Consider the following 17,388-nt stretch of genomic DNA (forward strand, 5'->3'; position numbering starts at 1 on the left):
TGGTGAGGGGTGTGCAGATGGAGACGATGATGCCCTCTGGACAGACAGAGAGGGTGTGGGCACAGGGAGGCTGGCCCGTCCTCTCTCCTGGTTGTCACGTCAGCAGCCCACAGGCGAGGGCACAGCCTCTCTCTAGCAGCCTGGCTCTCATTTCATGGTGAAGCAGGAAATAGACCCGGAGCCTCCTGAGACGCCCCTTCCAGGTGAGGTGACCCAGGGCATCAGAGCCTCCCCCACAGGGTCTCCTTCCTCCTCAGCCCGTCCATCAGCACCTCCCTGGGGTCCTCACCAGGGACAGTGCCACCCGGGCCCTGGAGTCGCTTCAGGAAGATGTGGGTCCCTGTGGCCTGCAGAGCTCAGATCAGCAGGGACACGCTCACCCTCTCCCTGTGCAGCTCAGGGCGCTGTCTCTGTGACAGTGAGCACAGAGGGAAATGCAGGGAAATAAGGGAAGGAAACAGGTCTAGGGTGTGACTTTCTTTCTACCATAACCGCCCTCTTGAACTTTTCTATTTTTATTTTTTTATTTTTTTTAGTGACAGCATGCACCCCACCTTCCTGGCAACAAGCCTGTGAGTCATTCCTGCCTCCTCAGGGCCCCCTGTTTCTGGGTTACAGTCTCTTCCTCATTCTGTGGTCCTTCCTCCAAGCTTTAGGGGACATTGATTTGGGTTAGAGTGCTGATTTTGACTTAGAACTAACTTTTATTTAAATGCCCATCACCCAATGCCTGTGTAACCTTGAGTGGTGATGGCCTGTCTCTAAGCCTCAGTTTCCCCTTTTGGATCCTCAGAGTGGTTGTGGGTCAGTGAGGCTGGGCTCATGGGAGGGAGACATCCACTTCAGACCAGATGGAGACCTGAGTGGGTGGGCGATGAGGGGATCAAGGTGTCCACAGTCAAGTGCACGATTGTTGCACCCACTCGAGCCCTTGTCTGCTCTGAAGACCAAATAAAGCTTCTCACAATCTATACTAATAAAAGAGTAATATGCTAATTAGACCAGGAGACCTTCCAGAGACCTTCCAGACGTCCTTCCAGACAAAGCCATGGTGGCGGGGCCAAGGCAGAGGTGATTAGGGGCAATCAGGCTGGCAGGGGAGGGCAGTTGGGGGTGATCAGGCTGGCAGCAGGAGCACTTGAGGGCAAGCAGGCCGGTGGAGGGGCAGTTGGGGGCAATCAGGCCGACAGGGGGGGCAGTTGGGGGCAATCAGTCCAGCAGGGGCAGGCAGTTAGGGGTGATCAAGCCTGCAGACAGAGTGGTTAGGGGTGATCAGGCAGGCAGGCAGGTGAGCAGTTAGGAGCCAGCGGTCCCGGATTGCAAGACGGTGCAGGCCCGGCTGAGGGACACCCCCCTCCCCCATTCATGAATTTTGTGCATTAAGCCACTAGTAGTTCTATAATTTTAGAAACAGACAAATGCAGAAAAAGGGAAATGAAAGTTGCCCAAAAGGAGAGGAAACTACAGGGAAGATTGGCAACAAAAGCTGAGTGGTCACCAGTGTCTGAAGCCATCAGCAGGTCATCACAGAGCGGAGATTCCCATCTGTGTGGACACAGAGAGGGATGCCAGGTCCTCACAGGAAGGGAGAGGTCAGGTTCCAGGTGAAGGTCAGAAGCTCTGGTCACCCTTCCCGTGTTTCTGTACATGAATTGGGACATCTCTGCCCACTGCATTGAGCCCATGGTCAGCAGTGAGCACCTCCCCTGTGTGGACACAGAGAGGGACTCCAGGTCCTCACAGGAAGGGAGGGGTCAGGGGCCAGGTGAAGGTTGGAAGCCGTGGTCCCCTGCCCCATGTTTGTGTTCAGGGACTGGACCGAGCCCATCGTCCGCAGTGAGAAACCTCCCCTGTGTGGCCTGAAACAGCCCAAGTCCTGCATTGTCAGCCACGGGTGTCTGTCCCGTGTGTGCACGTGAGACTCCCATTGGGCCGGCCCTGAGGGGCAGAACCCCGAGCAGATGCTGAGTCTGAGAGAGTGGTTGCCATGGGGCAGGGGCAGCTGCCACAGTCCCTGCCTCGTCAGCCTGACTCCCAGGACAGCCCCATGAGCAACCTGTGGAAGATCAGGTGTGTGAGGGGCGAGTCTAAGTGAAATAAGCCAGTCAGAGAAGGATAAATATCACATGATCTCACTCATTTGTGAAATATAATGAACAACATAAACTGATGAACAAAAAACAGATCCAGAGACAGGGAAACATCAATCAGACCATCAAACCTCAGAGGGAAGGTAGGGGAGGGTGGAGGTAAGGGGGAGAGATCAACCAAAGGACTTGCATGCATGCATATAAACCTAAGCAATGGACACAGACAACAGGGGGGTGAGGGCATGAGTGGGGGTGGCGATAGGAAGGGGAAATGGGGGAATAAGGACACATATGTAACACCTTAATCAATAAAGAAATTTTTTTAAAAAAAAAAGAATGCACAGTAGAGTCATCCTGATAATGACAAACAGTGCTATGGACAGCACTCTACTGATGATGGGAACTGTGATATGCAATAGAGTAGAGTCAGTAGGGAAATATGAGAGTAATGTGAGATTAATCATGCTTCAATCTCTGGAACATAAAAGGCGGATTCAATTGTTGACACAAGAAGAATATGGATTCTGTTGTAGAAGAACCTAATGAGTTAGAACTTTGAGAGATGAAAAATCCAGTAGAATGAGCACATTCAAACAATTCAACCCCTCGGGGAAGAGACACAGCTGAAGAGACAATCATGAAAGTGGAGTATATAATACTGAGGAAATTCCCAGAAGGCAGCTTAGAGAGACCTGAAGTGGGGATGTAAGGTACTTGAGGACTACAGTGAGGAGGGCTAATGTCATATCCCTGATGTCAGAAGGAAAGAAGTGAGAATGACGTCTAGTAACAGCTCAAGAGATAAATAATTGAAAATTTTACAGACAGGAGAAAAGACCAAACAAGTGATAAGGTGTCCATGCTTAAAAATGAAATCCCCTAGAGCTGCCGTCTTTATCTTGGTCTTTTGTGGGGAATGAAGGATAGATACATTTTTAAACGTATATCCTACACCGAATTGTACACATTAAAATGGTTGATTTTATGTGAATTTCAGACTCAAGAACAAATCAAGGAGGACCAGCCTGGGTTTCTAAAAGCGTCGTCACCTTACTTTCTAGAGAGAAAATGCAAATCGCCATAGCGACAAGCTCCCTGGCACCAGACTTCCTCACAGGAAAAACCGATACCAGAAGACAGTGGAGGAATACCTCTATGGAGCCGACTGTTAGTGAACATTGTGTCCTGCGCCGACAGAAGTGAACGTGTCAGCAGGGGCAAATCCCTGAGTGAGAAGTCGTGTCTCCCTCCTTAAACCCACCAGGTCAGGCTGGGTCTCCATGAACAGGTTTTGGGGGAGAGATTCTTCAACCTCCAGGTGTGGTTTTTTGCTCTTGGGAAGTGTGTGCGCGGGGGCACATGTGCCTGCATGTGTGTGTGTGTGTGTGTGTGTGTGTGTGTGTGTGTGTGTGTGTGTGTAAGTGCATAAGCGTTTTTGAAGAAACCACCCATGAAGCCTCCTGAACTGATATATTTATACCAGAGGCTCGATGCACAAAATTTATGCAATGGTAGGCCTTCGCAGCCCCGGCTGCCCGCGGCCCCGCCTCATGCCCACTGGTTGTTCTGGAAGGTCATTCCAGAAGGTCGTCCTGAAAGGTCGTTCCGCCATCTGGTCTAATTAGCATATTAGCTCCTTATTATATAGGATATTGCAGGAGGAGGACCACCCTGGCCTTAGCTAACAGCTCTCTCCTGACCCTGAGTTGCCGTCTCTCTCTCTTAGCATCACGCACGAATCAGATAAACCAGGGCCTCGGCTATAATCACCATGCTATGCATGAGAGGCCCGGGATTGGCCAATCTTGTAACTGGAAGGTTGTACCTTTTAACCAATCTCTCCCCATGTCTCTCTCCCTCCCCCGACCGCTCTACTCCTTGTTTCTATCATTTTTACTTTTTTCATATCCCACAGTGCTCAGGTGCAGGGCAATGTTTATTACGTGTACTTACGGTATACACAAGGTGACACAGACTTCCTACTAACTCTGATGTCTACTTAGTAAACTGTACATTTGAACATGTCCATTTTTAAAAAAAATATATTTTTTAATTTCTTTATTGATTAAGGTGTTAGATATGTGTCCTTATCCCCCCATTGCCCTCCAGCCTCCCCCACTCATGTCCTCACTCCCCTGTTGTCTGTGTCCATTGGTTAGGCTTATTTTTTATTGATTTCAGAGAGGAAGGGAGAGGGAGAGAGAGATAGAAACATCAATGATGAGAGAGAATCTATGATCGGTTGCCTCCTGCACACTCCAAACTGGCGATAGAGCCCACAACCCAGGCACGGGCCCTGACTGGGAATCGAACCATGACCTCCTGGTTCGTAGGTCCATGCTCAACCACTGAGTCACACCAGTAGCTAATACGTTGGCATCAAATTTTATTGTCTTCATTAGAGAGAGAGAGGAAGGGAGAGAGAGAGAGAGAGAGAGAGAGAGAGAGAGAGAGAGAGAGAGAGAGAGAGAAACATCGATTTGTTGTTTCACTTATTTATGCATTCATTGGCTGATTCTTGTATGTACCCTGACCAGAGATCGAACCTGCAGGCTTGGTGTATTGGGGTGATGCTCTAACCAACTGAGCTACCTGGGCAGGGCCTGGCATCAAATCGATTATCATGTTGTGGTGTCTGTTTAAACAGTAGGATCCATGATGCTGTCCTCATCATGGGAATTAAAGTCTATAGGATCTGTGTCTACTTTTTCCTTGTCTACTGTGGCTAAGATTTATCAGTGTAATTATGGTTTTCAAGAATGAAATTTTTTGACTTTGCTGCTTTTTCTCTATTTTTGTCTGTCCTCACTAGTAGCTACTCATTATCACATCCCTCATTCTACCTTCATTTAGAATAATTTGCTATTCGTTTTCTAAATCCTTGATGTAATAAATTAGGTCTCGACCCTTTAGGCTTTTCTTTTCTAATATATTCACTCATGCCTCTTATTATTTTTTATTTCCTAGGCTTGAAGCATAATATTTCCATGATCATTAATTGAAAGCATTCGCTCACTTCCTGTCAATAACCAGTTCACACATTGGTTATTGAGAAGTCTGTTGCTTTGATTCCATAATTTAAGGATACTAGTTATTTGTGATTGCAGAATCAGATGACTCCCAGGGGGTCCCAGAAGCGGCTGGGGGTCCACGTCGAATCTCCAGACTGGCCGGGGCACTAACTGAGTGTCCATGGGGGCCACTGCAGTGCCCTTGGGGGTCCCAGCAGGCCCTGTCCCTGCACTGTGGGGTCTGGGCTAGTGGATGGGCAGAGCAGTGTACACACTGGACTCATCTGGGGCCCCTCTAATGGGAGGAAGAAGGTATTATCCTCTATCTGAGGGCCGAGCGGGTCAGCAGGGCGTAGGTTGTATGCAGGGGGGTGTCAGATGCAGCAGCCTGGAGCAGGGGGAAAGAAAGAGAGGGATGAAAAATAGTTGGGGTTGGGGGGATCCTAGGGGCATGGGGAGGATGGGGCCCACCTGAGTGTCCTCTTCTGCTTGTCTCCCCTTCTGGTCCAGCAACCCCCCCGAAGGGGAGGAAGGAGAGGTGGCCATTCCCGGCCCAGGTCTTGGTCTTGAGCGGTTCACCTGGGCGTACGTCACTCCCTGGGGGCCTTCATCCTGCCTGTTCTGCTGGAGACAGTGAAACAGAACATCGTCTCCTTGATTCCACAGTAGAAATCCTCCTGTCAATCATCCTTATGTTGCCAGAGAGATGGTTTACACTTTAAATAGACGAGGTCCCTCTCCTGATGGAACCTGCAGGGCCTTCCTAAGACCTGGGGCCTCTGGATGCTTCTGTGGTTCTGACTCTCATCCTAACGCGCTCTCTCTTGCTCACTGGGTTCCAGCCTCATGGCCCCTCCTCCTGAAGAAGCAGGCCCTGCCTCAGGACCTTTGCGCCCGCTCTTTCCCTGTCCCCCACCATGCCCGCTATCCCCTCCTCTTGCTTTATGTTCCTTCACAGCACTTTGCTCTCTGGGACACTGTCTGCTTGTTTGCATATTGTCTCCCTCGCCCACAGGTGAGCTCGAGGCGTGTGGAGACATTGTGGCTCAGGGCTGCACCGTGGCCCCTAAATGGAGCCGGTAAACAGTGAGCCCATCACATCTGCTGGGTGAATGAATGAAGGGGTCCTGGGGACCTGTGGGTGAGTCACTTATTTCTGCCTCCACCTGAGACCTGGGGCTGCACAAAGTCAGGCAGAGGGCGAGGGGCCAGCAAAGGGGGCCACGTAGGAGGGGCCATGAGGTCACAGGTAAACCAGGAGGAGTGAGTCACAGCAGGACGACCTGGGGGCCCAGAGGGGAGGTCAGTGTGGACGCTGCTGAGAAGCAGGTGAGGTGGGACAGGGAAGGGTCCATTGGATTAAACTGGGCAACAGAAGGTCCTTTGTGGCCTGGACAGGAGCAGGGGTCTCACCGGAGGGTCCAGCTCCACGCTCTCCCCAGGCTGCGGGTCCTTCACAGAAGCATCTGCTGGGGCAGAACAGGGGGGTGTCTCCTGGCAGGTCCCTGAGAACTCAGGGCTGCAGACCCTACCTGCTCCCCGTCGGGCTGCTAACCCAGGGTGAGGTGCAGAGCCAGGTCACACAGTGTACATCTCAGTCCTTCTCACCCCTGACCACCAGCCTCCCAGCCTAACCCTCCCCATCGCTTCCTGAAATCCCTGCGCCACCTCCCCCGGGGCAGCTGTCTCTTCCTCTCACAGAGGTGCTCTTCATGGGCGTCCACCGCTGGGCTGGAGCTGGGGGAGGACACAGGAGAGTTAGGGGCAGAGCTGGGCCATGGGTGGTAGAGTTCTTGGGTCTTTGGGGCAGGAATTACCTGATCTGCAGGCCTCTGTCCTTGCCCTCAGGGTGTGTGGTCCCTGCAGGAGGTTGGACATGAGCCCCTCTCTGGGCTGGTCAAGAGGGACAGTGTCAGCCCTGGGAGGTTAGAACCCCTCCCCCTGTGATTCCACCAAAAACGAGGAAACCTTAACATACCCTTGTGTGTAAGTTTCCTATTTCATGGCATTGACAATAATGAAAGATTACCTTAGATACATACACCTGTGCTGACATTGAGTGTTTTCTCTCTACATTTCCTGATTTGAGCTTCTGGAGAAATCCTTTTCCCAGCTGACCTTCTCCATCCATTTGGTTTCCTGTGACAGGTGCTCTGAGCACCCCTCCCTCCTGTGACCCAGGTCACCCCGTTCCCTACTCACCTGATGTCCTGCCTTTGCTCTGACGTCGGTGTCGGAGGAGGAGGAAGAGAAGAAGGGAGAGCAGCAGGACAAGGGCCACCAAGACCCCGATCAGGATGATCATGTACCATTTGGGACCTTGGACATGAGTGACATCATGAATGAGCCAGTGATGCCATTGAATGAGCACGTGCTGTGTGTGAGGCACATGCTGGGGTCTGTCACTCATCTCCTCTCACCTCATAGCAGTCATGCATCAGGGATTGCTGACCCCAACACCCACTTCACTGAGGCTCAGAGAGGTTAACCACGTGCCCCAGGCCATCCAGCCTGGACGGGGCAGGGCTGGGACTGGAACCCAGGACTGTGGGTTCCCTGTACTGTCCTTACGCTGCCCCCCAGGGGGACACCAGCTTCGTGCTCTGGGCTCCTCCTCTGCAGGGCCTGTCCACTTCTCATCTGGAGCTGAGGGTCCTTCCTCATCACCCGCCCCCAGCACAGCAGGGACAGGAGGGGTGGACTCTGAGTCTCTCCCGGGTCCATCTCCACCCTGCAGGCCCTGATGCCCCCTTGGGAAGGTCGGGCTGGGCTGGGGGCTCTGCCTTCCTGAGCTCTGTGAGGCCCTTATGTCACCTCATCTCCCAGCAGCCTGTGAGCAGGATGGGACCAGGGATGAGCAGACAGGAACCCCACACTCCGAGGAGGGAAGGGACCGCCCAGCCCCACAGCAGCAGCAGCAGAGCCGGAGCTGAACCAGGGCTGATCCACCCTGTTCCCTCCTCTGAGCTGAGCCTGAGCTGAGGGGGAGGACTGGGGGCCTGGACCCTTGTCCTGCCTGTCCCTCCCTGTACAGTGTCACCGTCCCTGAGACAGAGGGGACAGGCCCCATAACATCACGTCCTGGGGCTTCCTGTGAGGCCCTCTCCCAGGAGGTCAGGGCCAGAACCGACAGGAAATCTAAGCTCTGGACAAGGATTCTCTCCTTTTACACCTGGAGACACTGAGGCTCAGACAGGGGGAGGGCAGGCCCAAGTCAGCAAATTCAGAGGTGCCTGAACCCCTGCAAGTGTGAGCCCCTGTCCCCCATGGAGGCCCCCACCACCTCCCCACAGAGACCCTCACTTACCCCCCCGGGGGCCTGACTCCGTGGCTGGGAAGAGTTGATCCTCAGAACCTTCTGGGGATCAGAAATTGGGGTGAGGGGTGGGACTGCCTTCTCCCCACTTGTGCCCAGCTCCTCCACCCCAAGCTGGCCCCCACGTCTCCCTCTGCCCGGCCACCCCACCTGTCACCTGCCAGCCTCAGAGCCTAGGAGCCTGGAATTTCCCAGCATCTCTGCCTGACTCCCAGCCCCCCTGGGACACAAGCCTGTCCTTAGGTGTCTGGGGGATGGAGGGGGGGAACCATTAGATCCTCTGAGAGATTCAGAATCACCCTGGGGTGGTCTGTCTCCTCTGAGCAAAGGGGACCCTGTGGCCCATCAGCTGTGGACATGGGCCCTGTGGGTGGGGGCTGGGGTCCCAGGGGTCCTGGGAAGAAGGCCACAACAGGTGAGAAGCTAGGGATGACCCTGGAGTCCCCACCTCACTCAGATCCTCCTGCAACTGCCCTGTGACCTCCCAGATCCTTCCACTGCCACCTGGCACCTTCCGAACCCAGAGGAGGGGGAGAGGTGAACAAGGATAGCAGGGTCTCTGAGGGGCAGATCTCCTCTGGGCGGCCATCCCTAGAGCCCCTCACTCCCTTTCAACCCATAATCCTTCTGGGACGGGACCCTGAGCTGACAGCACAGCAGATCGGGTCAGGGGCCCCTCACCTGAGACCAGGAGTGCCAGGGGCTCACTGGGGTGTGAGCACACCTGGGGGCTGTCCCTGTAGCAGCCATAGCATCTGAACGTCCACCTGTGGCTGGGGGTCACGGGGCCCACAGGGAACAGGGCCTGGAACTGCCCATTGGGCTGTGGCTGTGAGTCCAGGGTCCAAGAGAGCCCGTGATCGCCTTCCTTAGTCAGAAGGAACCTGTCAAATCCCTGCCCTGAGCCACACCTGAGGGTCACGTTCTCTCCTGAGGTCACAACAGGGCTGGGCAGGGCTGAGAGGCTGGGTTTGCTGTAGAATCCTAGGAGAGGAGGAGGCAGCGTGTAAAATGGGGCTCACACCTCCCTCATGTCCTGAGAGGGAGACACCCTGAGAACAGACCCCCTTCCTGAGGGCAGAGCCTGAGGCTGGGACCCCTGAGTGTCCTCTCACCCGTGGTCATCACCAGCTCCAGGGGGTCACTGAGCTCTGACCAGTCATCAGGGCTGAGATAGTAACAGCGATATCTCCCTGCGTAGTCCTGTGTCATGTGTGTGATGGAGAACTTGGCCTTGTTCCCAGGCTCCAGTGGCTTCTGTCTGTCCCAGGGCTCTGAGATTCCCTCTTTATGCAGAAGGTACTCCTGGGCCTCCAGGGTCCCCTGACACCAGATGGTCACAGGGCTCCCCCAGGGGATCACAGAACCTGGCTCAGCCCAGAGGGTGGGTTTGGGGAGGGGACCTGGAAGGAAACCTGTATCAGGATCACAAGATATTCCCACCCCCAGTTCCCAGCTCTCATCCCCACGTCCCTCCCAGACATCTCCCATCTGTCAGCCCAGAAGTGGTGTTTTTCTCCAGCTTCTTATAGAGTGGCCCTTGTCCCCAGGGAGGAGTGGGACCTGGGACACCTGGGGACAGACTCACCTGCCTGCACTGGGGTCCTGAGGCCCACACTCAGCCCTGGAAGAGAGTCCCTGTGAGAGGTTTGCCCTGAACCCTGAGCAGCTCCCTCCTCCCCATGAGCCTCCTGAGTCCTGGGGTCCTCCTGACAGACCAGCGCTCCCCTCCCCCCTCCCATCTCACCGAGGCAGAGCAGGGCCGTGAGGGTGGAGGTCATGGCATCTCTCTCTCTGGTCGCGGCTGTGCAGATGGAGGAGGCCACAGTGTCCTCAGAACAGGCCGACACACAGGGTGTGGCCCCCGGGAGGCTGGTGCTCCCCGTCACGGGGCTGTCACGTCAGCAGCCCCAGCAAAGGGAACAGCCCCTCCCAGGGAGCCTGGCTCTCATTTCCTCAGCTGAGGCCTGGGCGGGCAGCAGGCTTCTGCAGACATGTCTGACCACATCCCAGGCCCCATTTCATCCATAAGCTTCTGCCTCACTGGCCTGGACTCCTCTTTGACCCAAGCATCCACCCTTATTCCTTGAGGATTTGCAATGTGCCTGGCCCGGGAATACACCAGTGAACCACACAGATTCCAGCTCTGAGCTTGCAAATCTCAGATTAGCCAAAACATAGCAAAACTGCATCACCACCTCCAAAATCGAGAGAGAGAGAGAGAGAGAGAGAGAGAGAGAGAGAGAGAGAGAGAGAGAGAGAGGGAGTATTAGTTTCCTATTGCTGCTATAACAAATAACCATATGCTTAATGAGTTAAAGCAACACAGATTTATCATCTTTCTATTCAGGAGTTAGAATGGGATTCCTTGTCTTTCAAGCTTCACGGGCTGCCTATATCTCGTGCTCATTCATCCTCAGGGCCAGCAGTTACATCACTGTCCACTGCTCTCCTCATCACATCTCTTCGGCTCTGTCCTCCTGCCTCCCTCATTCAATCCCAAGGACTTTCTGATGACATGGATCACCCAGGGCCGTCTCCCATCTCAACGTCCTTAACTCCATCACACCCGCAAAGTCCCTTGTACCATGGGAGGTGACATAGGCACGGGTACTGAGGAGTAGGAGGTGCATATCTTCAGAAGGTCCTTGCTGTGCCTGCCTCGTGCCTTTGGGGACTTCTTGAGCCACATAAACCACTTCTGTCTGGGGATGGGGCTCTACTGGGCATGCCCTGTTCCAGGTGTGCTCAGGAACCACCTCCCATTCCATGATGGGCACCTCATGCCTCATGGTGACTTGGCCAAGACGACCTCTGGTAGGGCCCAGTAACAACCCCAACACTGTTTCACAGAGGAGAGTAGTCCTCCACGGAAATGCATAGTGTGACTCCAAAATAGTCAATGTCTGTGCTTTAGTATTGATTGATTGATTGATTGATTTTTTTTTGTTAAGCCTCATCTAAGGATATTTTCCCATTGATTATTTTTTTAAGGGAGAGTGAAAGAGAGAGAAACATCACCTACCTTGGATGCAGGCTCCTCCCTGGCTCGGGTCCTGGTCAGGGTTCATGCAGGAGGCAACCAATTGATGTGCTTCAAGGTAGGTGACCTTGACCAGGATTGAACCCGGGTCCCTTTGCTCCACAGGCTGACGCTCTATCCACTGAGCCCAACTGGCCAGGGCTAACTTTCTGTGTTTTTTCATTCATCTGTAGTCCACCCAAGACTCTGTATAATGACCTCATCTGACAGATGCTCCAAACACAATTGGATCTCCTGGGTCACACAGCCCAGGCAGCCTGGACCTGTTGCAAAGACGTCTCTTATTCGGGGCCCCACCCCAAACCAGCAGCCTCTCAAGACGCTCATACGTGGATGGAGGTGACATGCCCAAGGAGGAATATGTTGTCTCCAACTTCCCAAAGAAGGTCCACCAGGAATTGGGTTTGCTCCTCACTCACAAGAGGGTCCGATGGAGCTGAGTCCTCACCATGGATGGGCTACCTCAACATACCTTGGGGAACTGGACTCCTAGGAATTTCACCCAGGCGGCAGGCCGGATATGTGGGCAGATCCCTTTCCCACACTCTGGAACGCATTGGTCTTACAAAGGGCCTGGATGGTTTCTAACTTCCTGTTTTTGCAGGTCCAATCCACATGGTACGTAATGGACCTGTGGGGTGTCCTGCCCGATGGAGGGGCGATCCTGGTCCCTGCAGCCTAGATTAGGGGCCTGGAGAGTTCCTCTCTCCTAGAGGAGGGCAGTTGAGTGTGTTGTTGGCCCTGACACGCAGAAGCAGACTGACCTTGTAGCCATTAAAGATAGACCCAGAGAGAGTCGGTTCTCTCCAGATAAATAGCTGTACACCAGGAGATGTCCAGAGTTTGCGGGGGGGGGGGGGGGGGGAGGTGTTTTTTCCAGTTATGAAGACTCCATTGAGGCAGAAATTAAAATCATCACCTGGTACACAAGAACCCACTGCGATTCTTCAAGGTCCATTTGTCCTCGGCAGAAGCCAAACACAGGAGTCGCATGGGGATGTGGATGGAATTCTGGTCCCTGTGTCTTCCAAGTCCTTGGTGGTGGCACAAATCTGTGCAGTCCTACCAGGTGGGAAGGGCATCTCCAGTGCCGTCCACCCACCCCACCCCACCCCACCCCCGGCCTTTCCTCCATTGTATCTCTTACCCCACAGCTTGGGTGTTGAGGATGTCCATACCCTTGGGGAATTCCAGAACTAGGGAAATAGCTGCAGGGCAGGTTCAAAGACCCAGACAATCTGCATTCATCGCCTTACCTCTTTAAGCCGCCACTCTGACTGGCAGGTGCCAGTGGTTTGGAGGTAACCAGGAGTAATTGAATATTTAACAGAATGGCTAGGTCAACAATCAGTAGAAAAGAATCTGCGAGAAATTACAGGAATTACAGGTTACTATTTTACCAGTAAAAAGGGTGATAATGCCCAACCAGCATGGCTCAATGGTTGAGCGTCTTAACTATGAACCGGGAGGTCATGGTTTGATTCCGGGTCAGGGCACAAGCCCTTGTTGCGGGCTCAGCCCCTGGTAGGGGGCTTGCGGGAGGCAGCTGATCAATGATTCTCTCTCATCATTGATGTTTCTGTCTCTCACTCTCCCTCTCTGAACTCAATATATATATATTTTTTTAAATTTCTTTATTGATTAAGGTGTTACATGTGTGTCCTTATTTCCCCATTACCCCCCCCCCATCCCACCCACTCATGCCCTCACCCCCCTGTTGTCTGTGTCCATTGGTTAGGCTTATATGCATGCATACAAGTCCTTTGGTTGATCTCTCCCCCTTACCCCCACTCTCCCCTACCTTCCCTCTGAGGTTTGATGGTCTGATCGATGCTTCTCTCTATATGTATTTTTTTAAAAAGATAATGACATAGTTTTTAAATGATGGGAGACTCAATGACCAGAAAATGAAAAGCCCACACACAGAGAATTGTGACCCCCCCTCCATTCTCAACTTCCAAAGTAGTTTCCAGAATGTGAATGTGCATGAGGCCCAGCTCATAAATCTTTCTCTTTTCTGGAGAAACAGGCACTTGGAAAGAAGTCCACATCTCCTGTTATCCCACTAAGAAATTCCTGCTCGGTGACTTCCCATTCCATGGCAGGTGTCAGATTTGAATCTGCCTCTCTTGGCGAATGTCCAGTCCCATCTCACCTTGACTCTCTCCTGGACACAGCTTGCTATCCCCTGCGGATCCCAGCATTATCTCCTCACCTGGTGTCCAGAACCTTCAAGGAAGTGACCACCTTTACATTTCAAACCAAGTTTATACTACCTACACATCCGATGTCTCTCCCCTGCCTAAATAAAGAATTGTCTCTGATTGGCTAAGGAGTGTGTCTCACAATTTGTTGTAGTGATTTTGTAGCCAAAAGAAGTTAAGCAAATAAGATGGCCCATGGAATTGTAAGCCATATCTTCTCCTTGTGGAATCTTCAGCACTTCTCATACAATTCAATAGATGAACGTTCACATAGCCAATAAATCCATTAAGTGATTAACCGTTGTTTAATTGATCACCAGTGCTTAACTTAAGAATATTTACTAATGGATAATAGGTTGGTAACACACCAATGAGAAGACTAATGAAGGTGACATAGTGCCAATAGTCAACCGTTGATTATGGACCACTTTGTTACCAAGCCTTAATTTCAAAATACTTGTGAAGAAATAATAAATCAATTAACACTCCAATGCAAAAAGACCAATTAGAGAGGATTTTGAAGTGAAATCCGAGGCTTTCTCTAAAACTACGAAGTGATAGTAACAAACTAGGACTCAGCTTTTCTTCCCCACAGAATATGGCAGACCAGGGGGGGTGAGTTTCAGAATTACGGGGATTTTCCTGGCCCGCCCACGCTGTGCAGAGGGATGAGAGGACAGGTCCTGGAAGGCCACGCTTACTAAGAGGATGTCGTGGGTGGGCATCCATCACCTCCCGGCCCATGTTTCAACACTGACCCTTTAAAAGGAAGCAAAACAGCTCTTTCGCCACATGTCAGTCTCTGTTATCATCCCAAAAAAGATGCATGACTTCTCCTTTTTCAGAAAACAAGTTCTGCCTTTTGTAAACCCCAAGTTCTGTATTCTAGGCACTGTTCCCAACACACCATGGAGTGGCCGTTGGGTGCAGAGCCGGACATTGCCTTGGTCTCTGCCCAAGGCATTATGTCTCCCCACACTGCAGGGGCTGTGTGTGTCTCCAAATCCTCCCAGATTGCACTTGGATTAAGGAAGCTTAGATAAAGCAAGGGGCTTCTTCTTACAGCCACTGGTCATAGAAGGGTTGTTGAGTGGAGAGGACCAGGGGCTGATGGACGGGAGGGGGTGGTTCTGGTGAGAAAGAAGCTATAATAGACACGAAAGAGGAGATTTGTCCAATGGCAACTCATACTCAGATTCAGATTATGCATCTTGGGTGGAATGCCACTCAAGAAACATTGTCCTGCCCTAACCAGTTTGACTCCGTGGATAGAGCGTTGGCCTGTGGACTGAAAGGTTCCAGGTTCGATTCCGGTCAAGGGCATGTACCTTGGTGGCGGGCACATCCCCAGTGGGAGGTGTGCAGGAGGCAGCTGATCAATGTTTCTCTCTCATCGATGTTTCTAACTCTCTATCCTTCTCCTTTCCTCTCTGTAAAACATCAATAAAATATATTTTTTAAAAAGAAACATTGTCCTTAGTCTTCATTTTTCTTTATTTTTTTTTGAATACTATTCTTTCACTTATTAGCTACATCTTTTTGTTTTATTTATTTATTTATTTATTTATTTATTTATTTTTAATTTTTAAGGGTATATCAATTTTTCAATTACAGTTGACATTTGATATTATTTTATGTTCGTCTCAGGTGTTTATCATAGCAGGGAGGCATTTATATAATTCACAAAATGATCCCTCCAACAAGCCTAGTACCCACCTTAACCAAACATAGTTATTACAACGTCATTGACTATATTCCCAATGCTGTACTTTGCACCCCAGTGACTGTTTCATAACTACCAATTTGTAGTTCTTCAATGCCTTCACCTTTTTCACTCAGTTCCCCAATCCCTCCTCCCCTTCGACAACCTTCAGTTTGTCCTCTGTATCTAAGAGTTGGTTTCTGTTTAGTTTGTTCATTCATTCCTTGCAACGTTCCTTTCTGTAGTTGTTGGCATTCAAGGTGAGGTTGGGACTTATTGGTGTGTGTGAGAGAGCGGTTGGTTACTATACATTAATTGTACATCAATGACTTATTAGATCTTTTTTACTGTTTCGGTGACTTTGATCATTGAGTCCCGAAGGCAGTGGTTCTCAACCTTCCTAATACCAAGACCCTTTAAAACAGTTCCTCATGTTGTAGTGACCCCCAACCATAAAATTATTTTTGTTGCTACTTCATAACTGTAATTTTGCTACTGATAATAAAATGTAATGTAAATATCTGTCGTGACCCACAGGTTGAGAACCGCTAGCAGGGTCGCCTTAGACCATCGGAAAACACAGATATTTACATTATGATTCATAACAGTAGCAAAATTACAGTTATGAAGTAGCAACAAAAATAGTTTTATGTTTGGGGGTCACCACAACATGAGGAACTGTATTAAAGGGTCGAGGCATTAGGAAGATTGAGAACCACTGCTCTAAGGTCTTTCGAGTCAACTTCCCTTTTTGTCCCTTTGCTCTCACTTCCGGACCCATTCCTCTTCGCCCACAGCCTGTGTTTGCTCAATTCCCCAAGACGTGCACATTCAAATTCTCCCTGGGATTCAAGGCCTTCAAAGAAAGTGCCCCATCCTGCCTTTCCCTCCCTATTTTCCATGCATTACCCCCACCAGCGGAGAACAGCTACCATACATGTAAGGGAAGGTTCTTGCATGGCCAAAAATTCACTCAAAAATGGCCTACTCTAAGTCTTACAATACTACACACATTTTTTCTTGGCAGCAGGCCTGGTTTCCTAATTCATGGAGAACAATGAAAACTTTGTGGAAATGCAGGAATTGTAAAGATATGTCTGACTTAGAGAAATTACAATACTACACAATAATAATCCAATGGTATAAATCAATAAGAATAAACTCTTCCTCCAGGGCAGAATTTCCAGAAGTTTCTTTGACAGTTGATGTAACCGGATGACACCTTTAGGCAGGTTATGACCCTTTCTTTCCCTTGGGCCTCCAGAAAATTCTCACATGCTTCCTCCCACATCATAGCTCACTCTGTCCACTCCAGGCCACGGGTACCTGAACTCTCTGCGTCTATGCAGGAAGGTCCAGGCATGCAACCACTGCTCAATTCTTGTTCTGTCTCACTCACTCAGGCACCTCACTTGGCCCAGATGTAGTTTCCACCACTAGAGAATTACTGTGTTACGTACTGTGATCGTTAACTCTTTCTTAAAAAATTGTACTGAATTTATAGGGATTAGTTTCAACGGGCATTGCCTGGAAAGATATGGAACTGTGGTCTGCTGTAGGCGGTGATTAATCATGGTTCAGCTGTGTTCTCCTTCTAATTTCAGACTGAAGCAGAAGATGGAAAAGGAAAGAGGAAGCAGGGATTAAACCAAATGTAGAGATAGAACCATTTCACTCTGTGCCTGTTTTACCTTGTGGCTATTTAATTAGGTTTATTGCCACCATACCCACTCTGCCTTTGGTCACCCCGGAAATATGGGCGCCAAGCCACCAGGCGATAGCTGTAGAATTTACCAAACCAGATAAGAGAAAACATGTATCCTAAAGTCTAAATGCCTCCACCCCTACACGAGTGCCAGGAAAGGCATATTGCTGTTTGTCTTTCTAAGGTAGGAGACAGAATTCCTCAAAATGTGGCTCCTACTCCAAGAGAGGAGAGGGGGGATCAGGATCAGTTAGATGCTAGGGGACGTCGACAGGATGTTGGAAGCCAAGAGCATTTTCTCTCTTTTTGTCACTCCT

The 17,388-nt window shown here is 50.8% G+C and overlaps 1 pseudogene across 1 annotated transcript in view; it reads right to left on the reverse strand.

Annotated features, from left to right (window-relative positions):
* LOC308235308 (paired immunoglobulin-like receptor B) overlaps positions 1-10,198 on the reverse strand; it is a 31,145-nt pseudogene extending 20,947 nt beyond the window's left edge. The window contains exons 1-4 of the transcript in view: positions 10,165-10,198; positions 10,006-10,041; positions 9,533-9,820; positions 9,099-9,401 (exon numbers count right to left, since the gene is read on the reverse strand). The product of the transcript in view is annotated as a paired immunoglobulin-like receptor B (transcript). The remainder of the gene's footprint in view (positions 1-9,098; positions 9,402-9,532; positions 9,821-10,005; positions 10,042-10,164) is intronic.
* Positions 10,199-17,388: the final 7,190 nt, after the last annotated feature.

Source organism: Plecotus auritus (assembly GCF_963455305.1).
Source record: "Plecotus auritus genome assembly, chromosome: 10".
In the NCBI taxonomy this organism is placed as follows: domain Eukaryota; kingdom Metazoa; phylum Chordata; class Mammalia; order Chiroptera; family Vespertilionidae; genus Plecotus; species Plecotus auritus.